Raw genomic sequence first — 22,514 nt, forward strand, 5'->3', positions numbered from 1 at the left:
ACACTCACCACTTACATGGATGCACTCATACATACACTCACCACTTACATGGATGCACTCATACATACACTCACCACTTACATGGATGCACTCATACATACACTCACCACTTACATGGATGCACTCATACATACACTCACCACTTACATGGATGCACTCATACATACACTCACCACTTACATGGATGCACTCATACATAAACTCACCACTTACATGGATGCACTCATACACACGCTCACCACTTACATGGATGCACTCATACATACACTCACCATATACATGGATGCGCTCATACATACACACACCACTTACATGAATGCACTTATACATACACTCACCACTTACATGGATTCACTCATGCACACACTCACCACTTACATGGATGCACTCATACATACACTCACCACTTACATGGATGCACTCATACATACACTCACCACTTACATGGATGCACTCATACATACACTAACCTCTTACATGGATGCACTAATACACTCACTACTTACATGGATGCACTCATACATAAACTCACCACTTACATGGATGCACTCATACATACACTCACCATATACATGGATGCACTCATACATACACTCACCACTTACATGGATGCACTCATACATACACTCACCACTTACATGGATGCACTCATACATACACTCACCACTTACATGGATGCACTCATACACACGCTCACCACTTACATGGATGCACTCATACACTCACCATATACATGGATGCACTCATACACTCACCATATACATGGATGCACTCATACAAACACTCACCACTTACATGGATTCACTCATACATACGCTCACCACTTACATGGATGCATTCATACATACACTCACCACTTACATGGATGCACTCATACATACACTAACCACTTACATGGATGCACTCATACATACACTCACTACTTACATGGATGCACTCATACACTCACCACTTACATGGATGCACTCATACATACACTCACTACTTACATGGATGCACTCATACACTCACCACTTACATGGATGCACTCATACATACACTCACCACTAATATGGATGCACTCATACAAACACTCACCACTTACATGGATGCACTCATACATACACTCACCACTTACATGGATGCACTCATACATACACTCACCACTTACATGGATGCACTCATACATACACTCACCACTTACATGGATGCACTCATACACACGCTCACCACTTACATGGATGCACTCATACATACATACACTCACCACTAACATGGATGCACTCATACAAACACTCACCACTTACATGGATGCACTCATACAAACACTCACCACTTACATGGATGCACTCATACATACACTCACCACTTACATGGATGCACTCATACATACACTCACCACTTACATGGATGCACTCATACATACACTCACCACTTACATGGATGCACTCATACATACACTCACCACTTACATGGATGCACTCATACATAAACTCACCACTTACATGGATGCACTCATACACACGCTCACCACTTACATGGATGCACTCATACATACACTCACCATATACATGGATGCGCTCATACATACACACACCACTTACATGAATGCACTTCTACATACACTCACCACTTACATGGATTCACTCATGCACACACTCACCACTTACATGGATGCACTCATACATACACTCACCACTTACATGGATGCACTCATACATACACTCACCACTTACATGGATGCACTCATACATACACTAACCTCTTACATGGATGCACTAATACACTCACTACTTACATGGATGCACTCATACATAAACTCACCACTTACATGGATGCACTCATACATACACTCACCACTTACATGGATGCACTCATACATACACTCACCATATACATGGATGCACTCATACATACACTCACCACTTACATGGATTCACTCATACACACACTCACCACTTACATGGATGCACTCATACATGCACTCACCACATACATGGATGCACTCATACATAAACTCACCACTTACAGGGATGCACTCATACATACACTCACCATATACATAGATGCACTCATATATACACTCACCACTTACATGGATGCACTCATGCATAAACTCACCACTTACAGGGATGCACTCATACATACACTCACCATATACATGGATGCCCTCATATATACACTCACCACTTACATGGATGCACTCATGCATAAACTCACCACTTACATGGATGCACTCATACATACACTCACCACTTACATGGATGCACTCATACACACGCTCACCACTTACATGGATGCACTCATACATACACTCACCACATACATAGACTCACTCCACTATATCCTGTAAGACTGAATGTACGAAGATAAATCAGAATAGCATAGGAGAAAATGGAGCAATACGGTGGTCTTCCCTCTACTATGTCCTGTAAGACTGAATGTAAGAAGATAAATCAGATTAGTATAGGAGAAAACAGAGCAATATGGTGGTCTGCCTTCTACTATGTCCTGTAAGACCGAATATAAGAAGATTAATCAGATTAGCATGGGAGAAGATGGAGCAATACGGTGGTCTTCCCTCTACTATGTCCTGTAAGACTGAATGTAAGAAGATACATCAGAATAGCATAGGAGAAGATGGAGCAATACGGTGGTCTTCCCTCTACTATGTCCTGTAAGACTGAATTTAAGAAGATACATCAGAATAGCATAGGAGAAGATAGAGCAATACGGTGGTCTTCCCTCTACTATGTACTGTAAAAAGATTAGTCAGATTAGTATAGGAGAAGATGGAGCAATACGGTGGTCTGCTCTCTACTATGTCCTGTAAGACTGAATTTAAGAAGATACATCAGAATAGCATAGGAGAAGATAGAGCAATACGGTGGTCTTCCCTCTACTATGTACTGTAAAAAGATTAGTCAGATTAGTATAGGAGAAGATGGAGCAATACGGTGGTCTGCTCTCTACTATGTCCTGTAAGACTGAATTTAAGAAGATACATCAGAATAGCATAGGAGAAGATAGAGCAATACGGTGGTCTTCCCTCTACTATGTACTGTAAAAAGATTAGTCAGATTAGTATAGGAGAAGATGGAGCAATACGGTGGTCTGCTCTCTACTATGTCCTGTAAGACTGAATGTAAGAAGATAAATCAGAACAGCATAGGAGAAGATAGAGCAATACGGTGGTCTTCTCTCTACTATGTCCTGTAAGACTGAATGTAAGAAGATAACTCAGAACAGCATAGGAGAAGATGGAACAATACGGTGGTCTGCCCTCTATAGAATATAAGAAAATAGATTAGCATAGGAGAAAATAATACTTGTCGTAAAAGTGGCTTTTTATGCAAATATGAGCATTTCTACAGTGATACACTCTCCCTGGATGACTAATTACATATATTGGAAAAAGTATCCACATAGCTTCTAACATTGAGAATATGAAACAGTGCAGCACACGAGGCAGGATATGGTTAGCTGTGTTAGCAAATAAAAGCATAACTTGGAGTTTTCAACCCATTTCTCTTCTCAGAAACTAGTTACACATATTTGAATTTGCATAAAGTTAATACCTTGTACATCGCTGGGTAATGCAGTGCTTATCCTATGGCGGTATTGTGCTTTTAAATATTAGGCGTCCATTAACACCTCTGCATAAAGAGCGTTTTGTTAAAGTAGCACAACCATAGTGCTTCAAAAAAATCTAATGAGTACACTGTATAACAACTTCTGATATTTATATGTAACGAATAAAGTTTTCTCCATAATAATTACATATACAGTGCTGCCCATAATTATTTATACCTCTGGTAAATTTTGACTTAAAGTTACTTTTATTCAACCAGCAAGTAATTTTTTAACGGGAAATGACATAGGTGTCTCCCAAAAGATAATAAGACGATGTACAAGAGGCATTATTGTGGAAAAAAAAAAACATTTCTCAGCTTTTATTTACATTTGAGCAAATAATACAAGATGTTCCGCACTGTGGAAAATCTCAGAGGACGTGGTCGGAAGCCAAAAGTGACACCTGTACTGGCCAGGAGGATAGTTAGAGAGGTGAAAAATAATCCAAGGATCACCACCAAGGCCATCCTGGTGAATCTGGGCTCTGCTGGTGGCAATGTCTCAAGGCAGACAATCCAACGGACACTGCACAATGCAGACCAAGGAGGACGCCACTTCTCCTGATAAGGCACACAAAAGCTCGCTTGGCCTTTGCAAAAGCTCATCTGGACAAAGAAGAAGACTTCTGGTCTTCTATGTTATGGTCAGATGAAACAAAAATTTTATTGTTTGGTCACAATGATGTTTCCTTCATTTGTCGTAAAAAAGGAGACGCCTTCAACCCAAAGAACACCATCCCCACTGTCAAACATGGTGGTGGGAACCTAATGCTTTGGGGGTGTTTTTCAGCCAATGGACCAGGGAATCTAATCACAGTAAACGGCACCATGAAAAAAGAGCAATACATGAGGATTCTCAACGACAACATCAGGCAGTCTGCAGAAAAACTTGGCCTTGGGCACCAGTGGACATTTCAGCATGACAATGACCCAAAACACACAGCAAAAGTGGTGAAGAAATGGTTAGCAGACAACAACATTAACGTTTTGGAGTGGCTCAGCCAGAGTCCAGACTTGAATCCAATTGAGAATCTGTGGAGGGAGCTAAAGATCAGGGTGATGGCAAGAAGACCCTCCAATCTGAAAGATTTGGAGCTCATTGCTAAAGATGAATGGGGAAAAAATACCTGTGGAGACATGCAAAAAGCTGGTCTGCAATTATAGGAAGCGTTTGATTGCTGTAATAGCCAATAAAGACTTTTCTATTGATTATTGAGAAGGGTATGAATACTTTTGGACTGGACACTTTTTGCTCAAATGTAAATAAAAGCTGAGAAATGTTTTTTTTTTCCACAATAATGCCTCTTGTACATCGTCTTATTATCTTTTGGGAGACACCTATGTCAATTCCCGTCAAAAAATTACTTGCCGGTTGAATAAAAGTAACTTTAAGTCAAAATGTGCCTGGGGTATGAATAATTATGGGCAGCACTGTATATAATTAGATAGAAAAACTTAAGATAAACTTATTTTGGAGAAAACTTTATTATATAATTCAGAAAAGGATAATCCTAAAACATAACATTTATTTGGAAATGCAGATAAAATAATTAGATCCTAAATATAGTATGCAAAAACGAACGTTGGGATAGAGAGTCACATAACCCCCAATCAATATAGCAATATTTATCCCAAATGAAAAAATATACATAAAATAAAGTGCACGGCGGCACTAATAACCAGCAGGTCCTACCGGTACCCAGGGACGGTCACCAGATGCTTCACCACACACTGTATTGATGTTTACTCATCCTGAATGGATATCCAGATGAACAACAAGAAAGGAGGATGGCAGTAATACACACGTGTGTAGGGTCCCTATTCAATCCCTATGGCTATCTAACCAGTCAACCCTGATACTAGAAGATATGGTAGCAGCCTGACCACAGGGCACTCGTCCTTTCAAGGACGACCCTGTCTGGAACCTGTCCCTCAATCTCAATTTCTATATGTCCCTAGGAATGCATGAAAAAATCCCTACACGCATGTTTCACTGCCAGGACAAAAAGAAGTTCATCAGGGGAGATGGAAAATATATATAATAGATCAATCCATAGGTAAATGATCGATCTAACAAACCCAAAATGACATGATAAATCAGCTGGTCTGGAGGTATGCCAAGGTAGTCGGATCCTCCGTGGGCTACCTCAAAGATGAGAGGTAAAGGAATAGTGCAGAATAGAGATGAACATGCCTGCACATGGGACGCCAACTAAACTGGCGCTCCCTCCTCATTTAAATAACTACCTGATTCCCGCTGCTGCCACCTGCGATATCCATGGCCAATGAGCGCACCCGCCCGCACGTCAGCGCGGCGCATGCGCCCACTACAGAATAGGAACGAGGTATGAAGCGCAGGAAAAGTGCCTAGATAGACATAGCACTCCTGCGCATGCGCGATCTCTTACTCAGTCTCGCGAGATCGCGTTAGCCGTCCAAAGCGGCGAAAATCATCCGAAGTAATCATGATGCAAAATACTTCTTTATATTCGATGGTGGTAAAAACGATCGGACTTTCGAATATCCACCCGAATATTTTGGACCACGATCGGACCCGATTAAACAAGATATTCGTGGCCATTTATCCTATAAAAGATAAAATCGACTTTTGAACAGTGGCACAAAAACAGAGACAGATTGTTACACTAATGAGTAGGTATTGTAGTTGTCTTTCTCAAAAGAAAATATAATCGGTGGTAAATACAAAAAATGATAGATAGACAAATAGTAAAATTGTCAAAAATCAGTAATAAAGGTAAAGGGCTGGGGGGGCTATATACAGCCGACTTAAAGTGATGGGCGTTACAGGGCTAAACATAACCACTTGAACAGGCTACGTTCTGCTAGGGACAGCCACTCTTTTACAGGAAACAACTATAATTCAGCTGTTCATTGAGACCTGTCGGAGTGACTGTCCGTAGGAGAAATATCCAGCGCGTCTCGCGCTGTAGTAGGATCTTATCCCAGTCTCCCCCACGTCTAGGGGGGCTGACAGCTTCAATGCCCATGACCTTAATAGCCCTGGGGTCCCCTTGCTGAGATTCACATATATGACGAGCCACAGCAGTGTCACGCCGCTTTTCTATGTCCAGAAGATGCTCTCCTACACGCCCGCGTAGCTCCCGTTTCGTTTTTCCTATATACTCCTTTTGGCAGATACATGTTATTTTGTATATGACACCCGCAGTCCTACATGAGATAAAATCGTTGATGTTAAAGCTGCGTTTAAGATTGGTGCTGTAAAAAGTTTTGCCAGTGTTGATATTATCACAGGCCACGCAGCCGCTGCATTTAAAACAACCCACAGGGCGACGGCTCAACCAGGTGTTTGGTGTAACTGGTGGAGCAAAGTGACTGTGCACTAGTAAATCCTTTAGACTTTGGCCCCTCCTGAACGTCACCTGTGGGTGTTCATGTAAAACATCACGGACATCTGGGTCCATCAGGAGGATAGGCCAGTGTCGTACCAGGATCTCTCTAGATTCCTTGGTGGAGACATCAGGCAGCAGATCTCCAACAGAGATTCCGGGCTAGGGGCTATCCAGACAAAGTTTTGAGAGGGGCCTTCCAGAAGGCGGCCAACACCCCTAGAGATACACTTTTGATCCCCAAGAAGAAGCAGGAGGGAGATAGGAAGATACGATTCATCACCACATTTGATGGCTCCACCAAGGAATCTAGAGAGATCCTGGTACGACACTGGCCTATCCTCCTGATGGACCCAGATGTCATGTGCTATGTTGAAAATGCGTAGATAGGACATGCCATGCATTTGGCTCAAATTTTGTTGATTTACTAGTGTGTTCAGCCACATTCTGCCATGTGAACAACGCCATATTGCAAAATATGGTGATAAAATATATGACAACTCTTCTTATTCAGAATCCATGAACGCCTCTATAGACAGTGAAGGCACAGGGAGATGAGCCTACAGATTTGTATGGGTCTCATAATATAGATGGATATATCCACCATTATAACTCAATGCCATGCCGCAGTGCAATGGGATGGCGTGAGAAAAAAATTACTGATCCAAGGGGACACCACTGACCACGAGGGTCCCTAGGTCCCCTGTTTGAACAGACCAGCACTCCATTTACTTGTGTGGGATTCCTAGAGACAGAGATTGCAATAACGTCTATACAAGCGTCATGGCTGCCTCTGAAAAAAAGATGTATCAATACTCCTAAGACTTTTCCCTGTCATTCATGAGAGCAGTGCATGCTGTGAATGGCACAGGCAGCACAGAGATACTGCTGGTGCCTGAAACATCCAAATATAAAGTTATTATTTGTTATTAGTTTGGAAGCTGCTGATTGGTTTGTTTGGGCAGGCCGCTGGACCATTTGGCGGTTTCCTCTGAGGCAGGAGATATCTGATTCTATTCGTCTGAGCTTCTATGATGGCTCCGTCTCCCCTGTGCATACAAGTGCCCCCGTGATCAGTCACCTGAACTTCTCAGGGCAATGCGACTACCGTCATACACAAACAGGGATAGTGCAGGCCTAAAATTTCCCAGACCCGCTATCCCTACCTACTTGCACGGTCACCCTAGACGGTGACCCCACAATTAGGCGGCAGTCCCTATGCTGAAATATGTGGACAACACACAAACGGGGAACAACAAACAGACAAGCAAGAAATTCACCGACACCTGCACACACCTGGGGCTCAGAACCCTGAGAGGATTGCGCCAACTATCTTGGTTAAGGTAGTGCTGGCTGGGAGAACCATGACATCTGCTGCCCGGAAGGGCCACACAAGGGATTTGGTTCCCATGGCAACCAGACGGTGCCGGCAAGAGGAATCGTGACAGAACTGTTCCCTGTAGGGGACAATATATAAATTATTCCCCCAACAGGGAATATAAAATCAATTCACTTCAGGCCCTCTAGTATGGGGGGTACATTGGTGTCTCTCTTTAGTTCAGCCAGTCATCTCTCATGTCCATGCTTTTATAAGGGTATTGTGGTTGGCACTCCTGGGGTGACTCTGGTTCTTGCCCATGGGAAACATGTTGCAGAAATTCATGAAAAATTGTGGTTGACACTTGTGGGGGCAGAAGCTGAAACCTATGGGACTGTGGTCGTCTCAGGGTATGAGAAAGGATATGTGAAATACTCATAGGTGTATGCTTATCCAGGGACATATGACTTTGTGAAGGGATGACAAGTGATAAAGTACTGTCACGAGGGTGTCAAGAACCACGCCTGACTCCGTTATACCTGGGGTCGGGAAGTCGCAGCGGTTGGCTGCGCGCTCTATGTAAGATAGGGCTGTTTCCTTATGGTAGACTTCTGGGTTTGCTTTGCAAACCCTTTTGGCTCACTCAGGGATCCGTAGCTCCTTCTCCTCAGCTGTTCCTTGTCCAGCACTCAAAACCTCCTTATATTCCCATCTCTCACTTCTCTGGTTGCCAGATATAGAGCTTCCTGCCTGGACATCTATTCTGACCCTCTGGAGCTGTGTTGCTGCGTTCTCTGGTTGTTGGTCCAGAACGCTACCCTCCGGATCCCTGTTGGACCTTTATGGTCTGCTGTGGTCGCCCACCTGGGTGTATGTGTTTGTCTGTATTGTCTGTCCTCTCCCTGGTGTTTCCCTCTTAGTGTCAGTGGTGCGGACTAGCGATCCCACCGGCCCGTTCACTATCTAGGGCTCATTTTAGGGAAAGCCAGGGTTTAGGCACGTGATCGCCGCACGGGTGAGGAACCCGTCTAGGGACGTCAGGGCAGTCAGGTGCCAGCCGCAAGGTGAGTCAGGGGTCACCACCTTTCCCTCTCCCTTGGGCAGGGCTTTCCCTTTTCCCTCCCTGTGCGTGACGCTGGTCATTACATTATATCTGGCCCTTATTTTGTGTAGGTAAAAAAATAAAAAATTATATATATATTTTTTTTTTACCTACTTAGAGTCCAGTATGGATCAAATTGCTGCTCTGTCCAAACAATTTCATGGCCTGTCTTTGGAGGTGGCAGGATTGAAGGCGTCGGTCCTCCAGCAACAGCAGCAATTACAACTGACCGCAAGCCCAGCGGTTGCTACTGGTAACCAGGTTGTTGCGGAACCCAAGGTCCCTCTCCCTGACAGATTTTCTGGGGGAAGGGACAAGTTTTTGACATTCCGTGAGGCCTGTAAATTATATTTTAAACTGCGCCCTTACTCCTCAAAATGAAGAACAGCGGGTGGGGGTTGTTATTTCCCTGCTGCAGGGGGACCCGCAGTCCTGGGCGTTCTCTTTACCTACTGATTCCCAGGCTCTTCGGTCAGTGGTTGAGTTTTTCGGGGCCTTGGGTCTCATATATGACAACCCTGACCGAGTCGCACTGGCTGAATCAAGATTATGGAGACTCCTACAAGGAGAGCGGCCGGTAGAGGAGTATTGCTCTGACTTCCATAGGTGGGCTACGGATACCCAATGGAACGACCCGGCTCTCAGGAGTCAGTTCTGCTCTGGGTTATCCGAAAGGGTTAAGGATGCGCTTGCATTATATGAGACCCCCTTTTCCCTTGATGCGGTTATGTCCCTTTCTATCCGAATAGATAGACGCCTTAGGGACAGGTTGAAAAAACCGGAGCCATTGGTAACCCCTCGCAAGCAGCAGTTAGTCTGTACGGACTTAGACGAGCCTATGCAGCTAGGAGGAACTACTCGTCAGGTCCGTCCTCCTGAGGCTCGCCGTAGGCGTGGGGTTTGTTTTTTTTGTGGGGAGAGGGGTCATTTCATTAATGTCTGTCCTTCTTTCCTTAGAAACAAAAGACCGTCGGAAAACTACTAACCCCAGGCTGTGTGGAGGATGTCAGCCGGGGGGTATACGTTTCCTCCATACGTACATCACAATTTGTGCTGCCAGCGGTTATTGTTTTTGGTGATAAGACGGAGACTATTTCTTTCTTTATAGACAGTGGAGCAGGGGTAAATTTGATAGATGCCCATTTTGCCCGCACTATGGGTTTGTCTCTCTGTACGCTACAGAGACCTATTCCCATATTCGCTATTGATTCTGCTCCTCTGTCTCAGAGAAACCTCACCCACATTGTTCATAATTTACACCTTCGGGTAGGGGACCACCATAACGAGATGCTTTCATGTTATGTTCTGGAGGGGCTTCCCACTCCGGTAGTGCTGGGTCTTCCCTGGTTGGTAGCGCACAATCCAGTGGTGGATTGGCAGGCCAGGGAGATATTGGAGTGGAGTGAGCAGTGCAGAGAAAATTGCTTAAATAGCAATTGCTTAGTCGCCTCCATAACTACCCTACCTACATTTATTTCGGTTTTTGAGGACGTTTTTTCTGAAAAGGGTTGTCAGAAGTTACCACCTCATCGTCCTTATGATTGCCCAGTTAACCTTATTCCCGGCGCAAAATTACCCAAGACCAGGTTATATAATCTTTCAGGTCCAGAGAGACAAGCCATGAAAGATTATATCTCCGAGAGCTTGGCTAAGGGACACATCAGACCCTCTTCTTCACCCGTGGCTGCAGGGTTTTTCTTCATTAAAAAGAAAGATGGGGGCCTGCGTCCTTGCCTAGATTTTCGCGAATTAAATCGGATAACCATCCGAGACCCATACCCTCTTCCTCTCATTCCTGACCTGTTTAACCAGATTGCGGGTGCTAGGTGGTTCTCCAAACTTGATCTTAGGGGGGCCTACAATCTGATTCGTATTAAGGAGGGGGATGAGTGGAAGACAGCTTTTAACACCCCTGAGGGGCATTATGAAAATCTAGTTATGCCTTTCGGTCTGACCAATGCTCCTGCCGTCTTTCAACATTTCGTTAATGACATTTTTAGTCATCTAATCGGCAGGTTTGTGGTAATATACCTAGATGATATTTTAATTTATTCGTCTGATCTGAGAACACATGAGGTGCATGTCAGACAAGTACTGCAGGTCCTACGGACGAATAAATTATATGCTAAAATTGAAAAATGTGTCTTCGCCGTACAGGAGATACAATTTCTAGGTTATTTTTTATCTGCTTCAGGTTTCCGTATGGATCCTAGGAAGGTCCAGGCAATTTTAGATTGGGATCTTCCTGAGAACCTCAAAGCACTGCAACGGTTCTTGGGCTTCGCGAATTTCTATAGGAAATTCATTAAAAATTATTCACTTATTGTAAAACCCCTTACTGACATGACTAGGAAGGGGACTGATTTTTCTAAATGGTCTGACGCCGCTAAAGTTGCTTTTTCCTCTCTAAAAGAGAGGTTTACCTCAGCACCTGTACTAGTCCAACCTGATGTCTCTCAGCCTTTTATTGTTGAAGTCGATGCGTCAGAGGTGGGAGTGGGGGCGGTGCTGTCTCAGGGTCCGTCTCCTGGCAAATGGCGTCCTTGTGCTTTCTTTTCTAAAAAACTATCTGCAGCAGAAAAGAACTACGATATTGGCAATAGGGAACTATTAGCTATTAAACTAGCGTTTGAAGAATGGCGTCACTTTTTAGAGGGGGCAGTCCACCCCGTCACTGTGATTACGGACCACAAAAATCTTCTGTACCTCGAATCAGCTAAGCGTCTCACCCCTAGACAAGCTAGGTGGTCGCTATTTTTTACCAGGTTTAACTTTGTGATTACCTATCGTCCTGGGGCAAAGAATACCAAGGCTAATGCACTCGTTGTTTCCCTGGAGGGGGTAATGTGAGTGATCCGGTGCCCATTCTTCAAAGATGAGTGGTTGTTTCTGCGGTACACTCTGTTCTGGAGGGGAAGGTGTTAGAGGCCCAGGGGGACGCCCCGGTCTCTTGCCCCTCAGAGAAATTGTTTGTACCGTTGAACCTGTGTTTCAAATTATTAAAGGAACATCATAATTCGGCACTTGCTGGGCACCCGGGTAGTAAAGCAACCTTGGAGCTATTGTCTCGTCGTTTTTGGTGGCCAAGGTTGCGTCAGGATGTATTGGATTTTGTGTCTTCTTGTTCTACCTGTGCGCGCGCAGAAGTTTCACATACACGTCCTGCAGGGTATCTATTACCACTCGTCATTCCCAATAGACCATGGACACATCTGTCAATGGATTTTATCACTGGCTTACCTTTGTCTGCGGGTAAAACAGTTATTTTGGTAGTAGTGGACAGGTTTAGCAAAATGGTACACTTCATTGCGTTACCCGCACTACCTAATGCTAAGACTCTTGCTCAGGTATTCGTCAGTGAAATCGTGAAGCTTCACGGGGTCCCCTCCGATGTTGTTTCGGATCGGGGTACCCAGTTTATTTCTAGATTTTGAAAAGCTTTTTGTTCCCGTTTGGGGGTACACTTGTCCTTTTCCTCAGCTTTCCATCCTCAGTCGAATGGACAGACTGAGCGTACCAACCAAAACCTGGAGACATATCTAAGATGTTTTGTGTCTGAAAACCAAGAGTTGTGGTCATCATATTTACCGTTAGCTGAGTTTGCCATAAATAATCGTCGTCAGGAATCCCCTGGCAAGTCACCATTTCTTGGTGCATATGGTTTTCATCCCCAATTCTGTACTTTCAAAGAGGGGGGGTCTTCTGGGGTTCCCGAAGAGGAACGGTGTTCGTCATCTCTTTCATCGGTATGGCAGAAGGTGCAAGCTAACTTGAAAAATATGGGAGGTAAATACAAATGCATGGCTGATAAGAGACGGTCGCCAGGTCCGGACCTAGGAGTGAATGACTATGTGTGGTTGTCTACTAGGAATATTAAATTGAAGGTTCCCTCTTGGAAACTGGGTCCTAGGTTTATTGGTCCTTACAAAATTGTAGCCATCATCAACCCCGTGGCTTTTCGCCGACAGGCTAGTTCGGGTTTTTCATGCCTCTCATCCTGAGAGACCTGGTCCTGAGTGTCCGGAGGCCCCTCGTAGAGAGGGGGGTACTGTCACGAGGGTGTCAAGAACCACGCCTGACTCCGTTATACCCGGGGTCAGGAAGTCGCAGCGGTTGGCTGCGCGCTCTATGTAAGATAGGGCTGTTTCCTTATGGTAGCTTTCTGGGTTTGCTTTGCAAACCCTTTTGGCTCACTCAGGGATCCGTAGCTCCTTCTCCTCAGCTGTTCCTTGTCCAGCACTCCCAACCTCCTTATATTCCCCTCTCACACTTCTCTGGTTGCCAGATATAGAGCTTCCTGCCTGGACATCTATTCTGACCCTCTGGAGCTGTGTTGCTGCGTTCTCTGGTTGTTGGTCCAGAACGCTACCCTCCGGATCCCTGTTGGACCTTTATGGTCTGCTGTGGTCGCCCACCTGGGTGTATGTGTTTGTCTGTATTGTCTGTCCTCTCTCTGGTGTTTCCCTCTTAGTGTCAGTGGTGCGGACTAGCGATCCCACCGGCCCGTTCACTATCTAGGGCTCATTTTAGGGAAAGCCAGGGTTTAGGCACGTGATCGCCGCACGGGTGAGGAACCCGTCTAGGGACGTCAGGGCAGTCAGGTGCCAGACGCAAGGTGAGTCAGGGGTCACCACCTTTCCACTCCCTTGGGCAGGGCTTTCCCTTTTCCCTCCCTGTGCGTGACGCCGGTCATTACAAGTACAGAGGGGTCAGAGACAGTATATTGGGCCACAGTTCAATATTTTGTATCTGAGACTGTACTTTATCACTTGGCTATAACTGCCTGATGTGCATTCCCCTCAGACCAAACCCAGGGGCTTATTAACCCTAGCCAATGCCACCTAGGGGCTTTTTAACTCTAGCCAGTGACACCTAGGGGCTTGTTGACCCTAGCCAGTGCCATACAGAGTCTTTATTAACTTTTAAGTTCAAAGCACAGATCTCATAGGAACGGGTACATTCAGAAGGGGAAAGGAAGTTGCAGTTTTTATTATTACTGCCATGAAAATGCAGAAAAAAAACAAACCACAGAAATAGCAACCTTTCTTTAGGTATTGTTTATTTCAATTAATGTAACTTTCATACTCCTCCTCAGCTGAAAATACTCCACAAAAATTGTAAGAGGAGTATTTTTACTCTTCCAGAAAAAATGTAGTGAGACCTCTGGCTGGAGAAGTTCGAGCCCTGTACTCGGGCAGTTCAATAGACAGGAGCAATGGTCACACATGCACACTACCGATCAATATAGAGACCCCTGTTCTCATGAACTCTAGCAGTCAGACCCCCAGTGATCATACACATCACCTATCGTGTGGCTAGGTGATACATGTTTGCTACAATGTTCCATAACAGTAAGTTCTGCCATGTGAATAGAGCCTGTGCTATGGCACACAGATCCCCCTAGGGGTCTGATTGATGCTATATAGTACCAGCATATTGTATAATATGATACATGATGGAATATGTCACAACTCTTCATTTCATTCAGGATCCATGAGAAAAACTTCAATATGAAAGTGGAAACATAGGGAGGTACTGTATGGGTCCACAGACCTCTATTGGTGGAATATTATGGAATTACAGAACCATCAGTGTGACATGAAGCTGGTCCCCAATGCAAAGTCTGAAACAGGGTGGCCTATCTACCATGTCTGGTTTCTTCTCATGTGGCAGAAGAACCTTTGGGCTCCTCAGGTACCAGAGCCAGGATGCAACTACTACCTCTGTAACCCCTAGAGATATGCCCACGGATGAACTCATGTTGTAAATTAATCAATAGTGTGTTAGAATATACTAATACTATCTGGAACAGATTGACAGCTTATCTTACGTCTGACAAGATTGCACAGTTCTTGCTTTAATTTCAGCCTTTTTTTTTTCTTTATTGCTGAATTAATGGTCCACTTTGTGTTAGCCTGATTAAGGTGAAGTGATACCTGACTGATCGCCTATTCCCCTACTTTCCCTATTTCACTCTCCCCTAACCCTTCCCTTCCTTCCTTGTTTTGTCTTCCTTTTTACGTTTTGTTATTATTTGAATATATGCCACATATGATGCTACATCATGTATAGGATTTTTGTTTTTATTGCAACCTTTTTTTTGTATCAATTTGAGTGCTGTAACTCAACTATATTTTGATTTATGATGCTACTGATTGTTTGCATATATTTAAAATAAACAGAATTTACAAGAATATACAAGATTTACTAATTAATAAAATGGCACAAATTAGGCAAAAGTGATTAAAATAGAGCACATGCATAGTACAGTATATCTGATACTAGTGATACAGATTTTCTCCTCCCTGCACAAATACACCAATGTTTTGTGACACAACTTGTATGTCATTAATAAATCTGCCTTATTTTATGATTCCTCTCTCTTTGTGCTACAATGTAGGTCCTTCTAACCACCAGAATGAGACAGCAGACTTGTCTTCTAAGCGGACATGAGTTCATATGGCAGATATGTATATGTTCTCACATCAGTTATCACATATCTGGTTCTAAGTCATATATCTGCTGACGGTGGAAATAAGTAGCTATCATTACACTTCACCAAGTGTAATTTTACAGAAGTACCCAACGTCAAAATGGAAAATACTCTATATTTCTAGATATGGCTCATGTAGATTTAGTTAAATGTTAGCTGTAATTTTATGGGACATTCAGAGATCAGCCATTTCCGTAAAAGCACGTGTGTTTTATCCCTCCTACTAACCTCACTAAAAACAGTAATGCTTCCAGAGCAAAAAGTAAAAGAACAAAAGGCACGAAAAAAAGGCACGAGCAGAAGGAAACATTTAATTCATACAAGTTCTTCTCTTCAAAGTAAAAAAATAAAATTAATAATATTAAAGGGATTGTCCGTCCTACAGATACTGACTTTTTTATTCTATTAGTATAACATTTTTTAAATCCCATTATGGGATTAGTATTTTGTAACTTTATTTTAAACTTGGAATGTATTAGTACTAGTGTTGGGCGAGCATGCTCGGCCGAACACCATTTTGACTCGAGCATCGCGATGCTTGGCACATCGCAGTGTTCGGCCGAACACCACGTGTGCTCGAGTGCGTTTCTCGAGTCTCCTCCCCGCACGTTTGTTGGCTGCTACGCCAATAAACACGCAATGAAGTACTGCCACTCACTGTAATGGCGTAAATATGTTGGTTACTGGCCTTACAGTGATTGGCTGGCCAGAACGCGTGATCAAGTGCTATATAGCACCCGATGACACGTGGTTCGGCTCAGTCTTAGTCAGGGTGAGCTGCAGCAGAAGGGACAGATAGTGTAGGGACAGGCATTTTATTTTTATTTATTTAGGCAGGGTTTAGTGCTGAAAGGTGTTAGAGACCCAAAAGTCCTTTTAAGGACTATTGTTTTATCTGGCTGCAATATATATTATAAGCGCAACCTGCGCTAAATTGCGTGCAATTGCTTGGCCGACAGTTACACAACCTCTGCTACATCTGTTGTGTTACATTTGCGCATCCTAAATATCTGTGACATTCAGCGCAATTGTTTGGCCGCTGCTGACAGCGACATTACCGGCGCTACATCTCCTGTATAACGTTTGCGCATCATAAATATCTGTGACATTTAGTGTAATTTTTTCTTAGCTGCTGGTGACAGCGACATTACCTGTGCTACATCTCCTGTATAACATATGCGCATCCTAAATATCTGTGACATTCAGCGTAATTTATTTGCGCATACACCTACAAAACCTGCGCTACTGTACGTGTGACATACTTGCAAGCATATATACCATTTAATATGCTCAAGGCGAGCAGTAAGGGATGGGGAAGTGGCCGTGCTGCCGATGGTGCACGCAGAGGTCGTGGCCCTGGGCGTGGTGAAACTGTGCCTGCTGCCAAAGCACAAGAAACACACTCATCCACGATACCTAGCTTCATATCCCAGTTTGCAGGGCGGCGCAGGACACCACTCTCGAAGTCACACCAGTGCGACCAGGTGGTCGGTTGGATTGCAGCAGATAATGCTTCCAGTCGGTTAAGCACCACCCTGTCTTCCACAAAGTCCAGTCTCAGTAGCCAAGAGTCTGGTCAACAGAATCCTCACCCTGATACTCCTTCCTACCACCATGGAGAGTCTTGGCAAACAAGTGATCCGACACTCGGATATTCCGAGGAGCTCTTTTCATCACCATTCCTTGACTTGGGCCTCTCGCCAAGCCTGCTTGAAGAGAGACATGAGGAGATCGTGTGCACTGATTCCCAAACTCTTGAGCATCCACAGTCAGAAGAAGATGACGGTGGGAAACGGCAATTAGTGTTTCACAAGGTGGATGATGATGATGAGACACAGTTGCCAATAAGTCAACGGCAATTAGTGTCTCAAGAGGTTGATGATGAGGATGAGACACAAGTGAGGTTCTTGGTCAACAAGTCAGGAGGATCACCAGAGTGAGGAAGTGGAAGAGGAGGTGGTGGATGATGAAATCACTGACCCAACCTGGGAAGGTGGCAAGCCAAGCGAGGACAGCAATACAGAGGGGGAGGGATCCGCAGCACTGCAACATGCTGGAAGAGGCAGTGGGGTTGCAAAAGGGAGAAGGCAAGCCACACCAAACAGGCCTGCAACTGTTCCCCCTTGCGGTAATCTCCCTTGCCAAGGGGTAAGTGTTCCGCAGTCTGCCGCTTTTTTGAGGAAAGTGCGGACGATAAAAGAATTGTCATTTGCAACCTGTGCCGTACCAAAATGAGCAGGGGCGTGAACACTAGCAACCTCACCACCACCAGCATGATCCGCTACATGCCATCAAAGCACCGTAATAGGTGGGTCGAACACCTGGGTCCACAATCAGTGTCTGCGGGTCACACCACTGCCTCCTTTTCCCCTGTGTTACGTGCTGGCCAATCCCCTGTCCAAGACGTATGCCCGGATGCCACCCGCCATGCACCTAGCCCTTCGCAAGCACCATCAGCTAGCACATCCACTTCTGTGTCCCAGCGCAGTGTACAGATGTCCATACCCCAGGCTTTTGAACGAAAGCGCAAATACCCAGCAACCCACCCACAGGCCTAGTGTCACAAGGAGGGAAAAGTTTTGGAAGATGGTGAAGGAGTACGTAGCAGATCGTGTCAGCGTCCTCAGTGATCCCTCTGTGCCTTACAACTATTGGGTGTCCAAGCTGGACACGTGGCCCAAACTGGCGCTCTAGGCCTTGGAGGTGCTGGCCTGTCCTGCTGCCAGCATTTTGTCAGAGCGGGTATTTAGTGCTGCAGGGGGCATAATAACAGATAAGCGCATCCGCCTGTCAACTGAAAATGCTGACAGATTGTCTCTTATCAAAATGAACAAGGTCTGGATTGCCCCTGACTTCTCTACTCCTCTAGAGGAAAGCGGCTGAACATAAAGGCACTTTAAATGTGGCTTTTATGGTGTATTGAATACACTGTATTCCCATGCACCCCTTCCACCACAAAAGAGGGTATATGGTTCAATCTTCCTTTTCTCGTCCTCCTCCTCTATCATATCAACATGCTTATTAGGCTGTCCTCTCTCCTAATGTTTTAGAGGGTCAACTCAGCAGCAGACCCTCACTCCTAATGTTTTAGAGGGTCACCAGCAGGCCCTCGCCCATAATGTTTTTGATGGTCAGATCATCAGCAGGCCATCGCCCCTAATGTTTTAGATGGTCAGATCGGCAGCAGACCCTCACCCCTAATATGTTAGATGGTCAGATCAGCAGCAGGCCCTCGCCCCTAATGTTTTAGAGGGTCAGATCAGCAGCAGACCCTCACCCCAAATGTTTTAAATGGTCAGATCAGCAGCAGGCCCTTGCTCCTAATGTTTTTGAGGGTCACCAGCAGGCCATCAATCATCATTTTTCAAGGGTGTATAATGCCCTTCTTTATGTGTAATAAAGGGTGTATTGGAGTGCCGGTTCCTTGTCATTTTTGGAAGCCCTTTCACTTAGTGCATAGGCTTTATGAGTCTATAAGTCCCACTACCTGAACAATTGTACCACAATGTGAATGAGGCCCTCTTTATGTGATATACAGATTGTATCGGAGTGCCTCTTCCTTGTAATTTTTGGCAGCACTTGCACTTTATATACAAGTAAATATACAGGAAAGAATGTTTCCTAACAATTTTTTCTCTAAAATTGATTTTATCTTCGGTTTTGAGCGTATTATTGTCAGTCTGTAAAAGTGGTGTACTACTCGGATAACATCATTCCCAGCAGCGACCTGGGAGTCCAAGATGCATCCAGACATCCTCCCCATGCTGTTCCTGAACCATTTCAGTGGTGTTTCCATCAATTCCTGACCTTTTCCTGTGAACCAGACACCCTCCCCTCTTCAGAGCAGGGGGTGCCTGGTCTAATGCTCGGGTTCTCCCATTGACTTCCATTGTGTTCTGGTGCTCTATAGAGCACCCGAGCATCCCAAAGTGTCCTACTCAAGCACCCGAGCACTTTGGTGCTCGATCAACACTAATTGGTATGCTCCTGTATATTAATGCATTATTCTCGGTCTTTCTATGGCACTGGCTGCTGTTACAACTAAACTAGCTTGCCCTAACACCAGGCCTACTGGACACACAGCCCTAGGGTCCTTTTGTAGGTCCAGTCTCCAATCTGGTGAACTGATCATAGGGGAGATTCCCATTCGATCATGCTACGGTAATGGGCCACAGCAATCAAAGGGTTAACAGCTGGGATTGTAGCTTTATCCGACCCCGCCTGTGAAGCAGGAGCCTGCTTGTTAGTAACAGCTCGTTCTTAGAGCAGAAACACTGCAGGAGCTGCCAATGCCCCTCTACTACAGCAATGCCGAAAAGTCGTACTGCAGATGGAGGATCTGCACCACCTGCGGTCCAAAGGCAGTGGGAGGTCGTGACGTTTCTCTGGAACAAAAATATCTAGAAATAAAAAAATTACTCATGTAAATACAGATTTTAGCTAAACTTATATTCGCCTGCTGGGATGATCTGCAATCTACAGCAAAAGCTGCAACAGGGCATGCTGCGGATTTGAAAATTCGTATCATGTTCTCAAATCTGTGGCGGTATTTTTGCTGCATGTGAATGTTGGGGCACAGTTACTAATGATGTTTAATATTTAGTAGGCAGTCAAAAGATGCAGCAAATTTATTACAGTGGCTCAATCCCGAGTGATAAATTTGCTAGAAGTTACCTTTCTCGGCTTCACACCAATTCAAGGTTGGCTTACTTTTCAGAATTATTTTGTAGAAAAAAAACTGGCGCACTACTTTAATAAATCTGTTACACTTTAGACACCTTACAAAATAATCTATTGAGGAACAAAAAGCATCTAAAACCATTAATAAGTTCTGTCTCAAAGTATTACTGTAATATATATGCAATAAAAATCTTGTTAGGTTTTGTATGTACATTACATCTCACTGCAGATTCTCTTATGGCCGACATTCTGCTCCACCTTCTCCTGCATCCAGTGGTGGACCTTGCTCCCTCCTTCCCTTCAATGTTGGCATAGTCATCTCATAGTAAAGAAGGTGAAGTGGTCCAGGCAACTTTCATTTATTCATCCCTACTAAATTCGGGGAGGTCACAGCATAATAAAGGACTATGTATTAGTGGAATGGCTGGGGCTGGGTGTGAAGGCTCTTTCTATCCAGGGAAGATAGGGGTTAACAAAAGCTGGTTATAATGCACTTCTGGCAAATGCAGGTGCTTGACTGTTAGGGCCAGTTCATACAAAGTTTTTTGGTGCAGATTTTGGAGCATTTACGCCTCATAATCAGCTCTAAAAAAACACACCTTTAAACAGCCTCCCATTCATTTCAATGGGAAGTAGTTTCCATAAGGAAAAAAGAAGCAGCATGCTCTACATTGTGGCAGAATCTCCCATTGAAATGAATGGAAAGCTTCAAAAAAACTGCTCCACCTGGTTTTTGGCGCAAATTTGTAACCACAAACCGAGTTGAAAATGCAATTTTGTATTGAAATAAACACCCATTGGTTAAAAAAAATCAACATAAAAAACGCATCAAGAACAAACAAAATACAGATTCCACACTGAATTTTGTAAGTGGATTTTCAAAATCGATTGTGTGAACACACTGCGAGAGTAATGGTCAATGTTATTTTCTATAACTCTGCAATCCATGCATATACGTAAACATAAACCTATATTCTAGTATAGTTAAGTTTTGTTAATCTGATTGAATATAATGTGAATCTTATCACATTCCTCTGCTGTATAACATTCATTTTCATTTTGGGAACACACTTCGAGGCCGATCTGTAAATGTGACTAGACATGTGTAACATGTACGGAAAAGGGTGTATTTTCCTATCTGATTAGTAACACCATAAGACAATTAAAAATACATTTTCATGCCGGTATAAATCAGTGGTCTCAGAACATTTTGCCATGTTTTCCAAGGATAATGTACCAGATGTCCGGTGTATGTTTCCATTGCCTGGAGAGATGAACTGTTACTTATATACTTGTCCGAATTACTTATTATCTAATTATATGACTATAAGATAATGCCAAATGTATTACGTGTAACTACGTAACCTGTATAGGTCCAATCATACAGTCAGGTCCATAAATATTGGGACATTGACACAATTCTAACATTTTTGGCTCTATACACCACCACAATGGATTTGAACTGAAACAAACAAGATGTCCTTTAACTGCAGACTGTCAGCTTTAATTTGAGGGTATTTACATCCAAATCAGGTGAACGGTGTAGGAATTACAACAGTTTGCATATGTGCCTCCCACTTGTTAAGGAACCAAAAGTAATGGGACACAATAATAATCATAAATCAAACTTTCACTTTTTAATACTTAGTTGCAAATCCTTTGCAGTCAATTACAGCCTGAAGTCTGGAACGCATAGACATCACCAGACGCTGGGTTTCATCCCTGGTGATGCTCTGCCAGGCCTCTACTGCAACTGTCTTCAGTTCCTGCTTGTTCTTGGGGCATTTTCCCTTCAGTTTTGTCTTCAGCAAGTGAAATGGATGCTCAATCGGATTCAGGTCAGGTGATTGACTTGGCCATTGCATAACATTTCACTTCTTTCCCTTAAAAAACTCTTTGGTTGCTTTTGTAGTATGCTTTGGGTCATTGTCCATCTGCACTG

This window comes from Bufo bufo, chromosome 4 (assembly GCF_905171765.1).
Source record: "Bufo bufo chromosome 4, aBufBuf1.1, whole genome shotgun sequence".
Taxonomy (NCBI): Eukaryota; Metazoa; Chordata; class Amphibia; order Anura; family Bufonidae; genus Bufo; species Bufo bufo.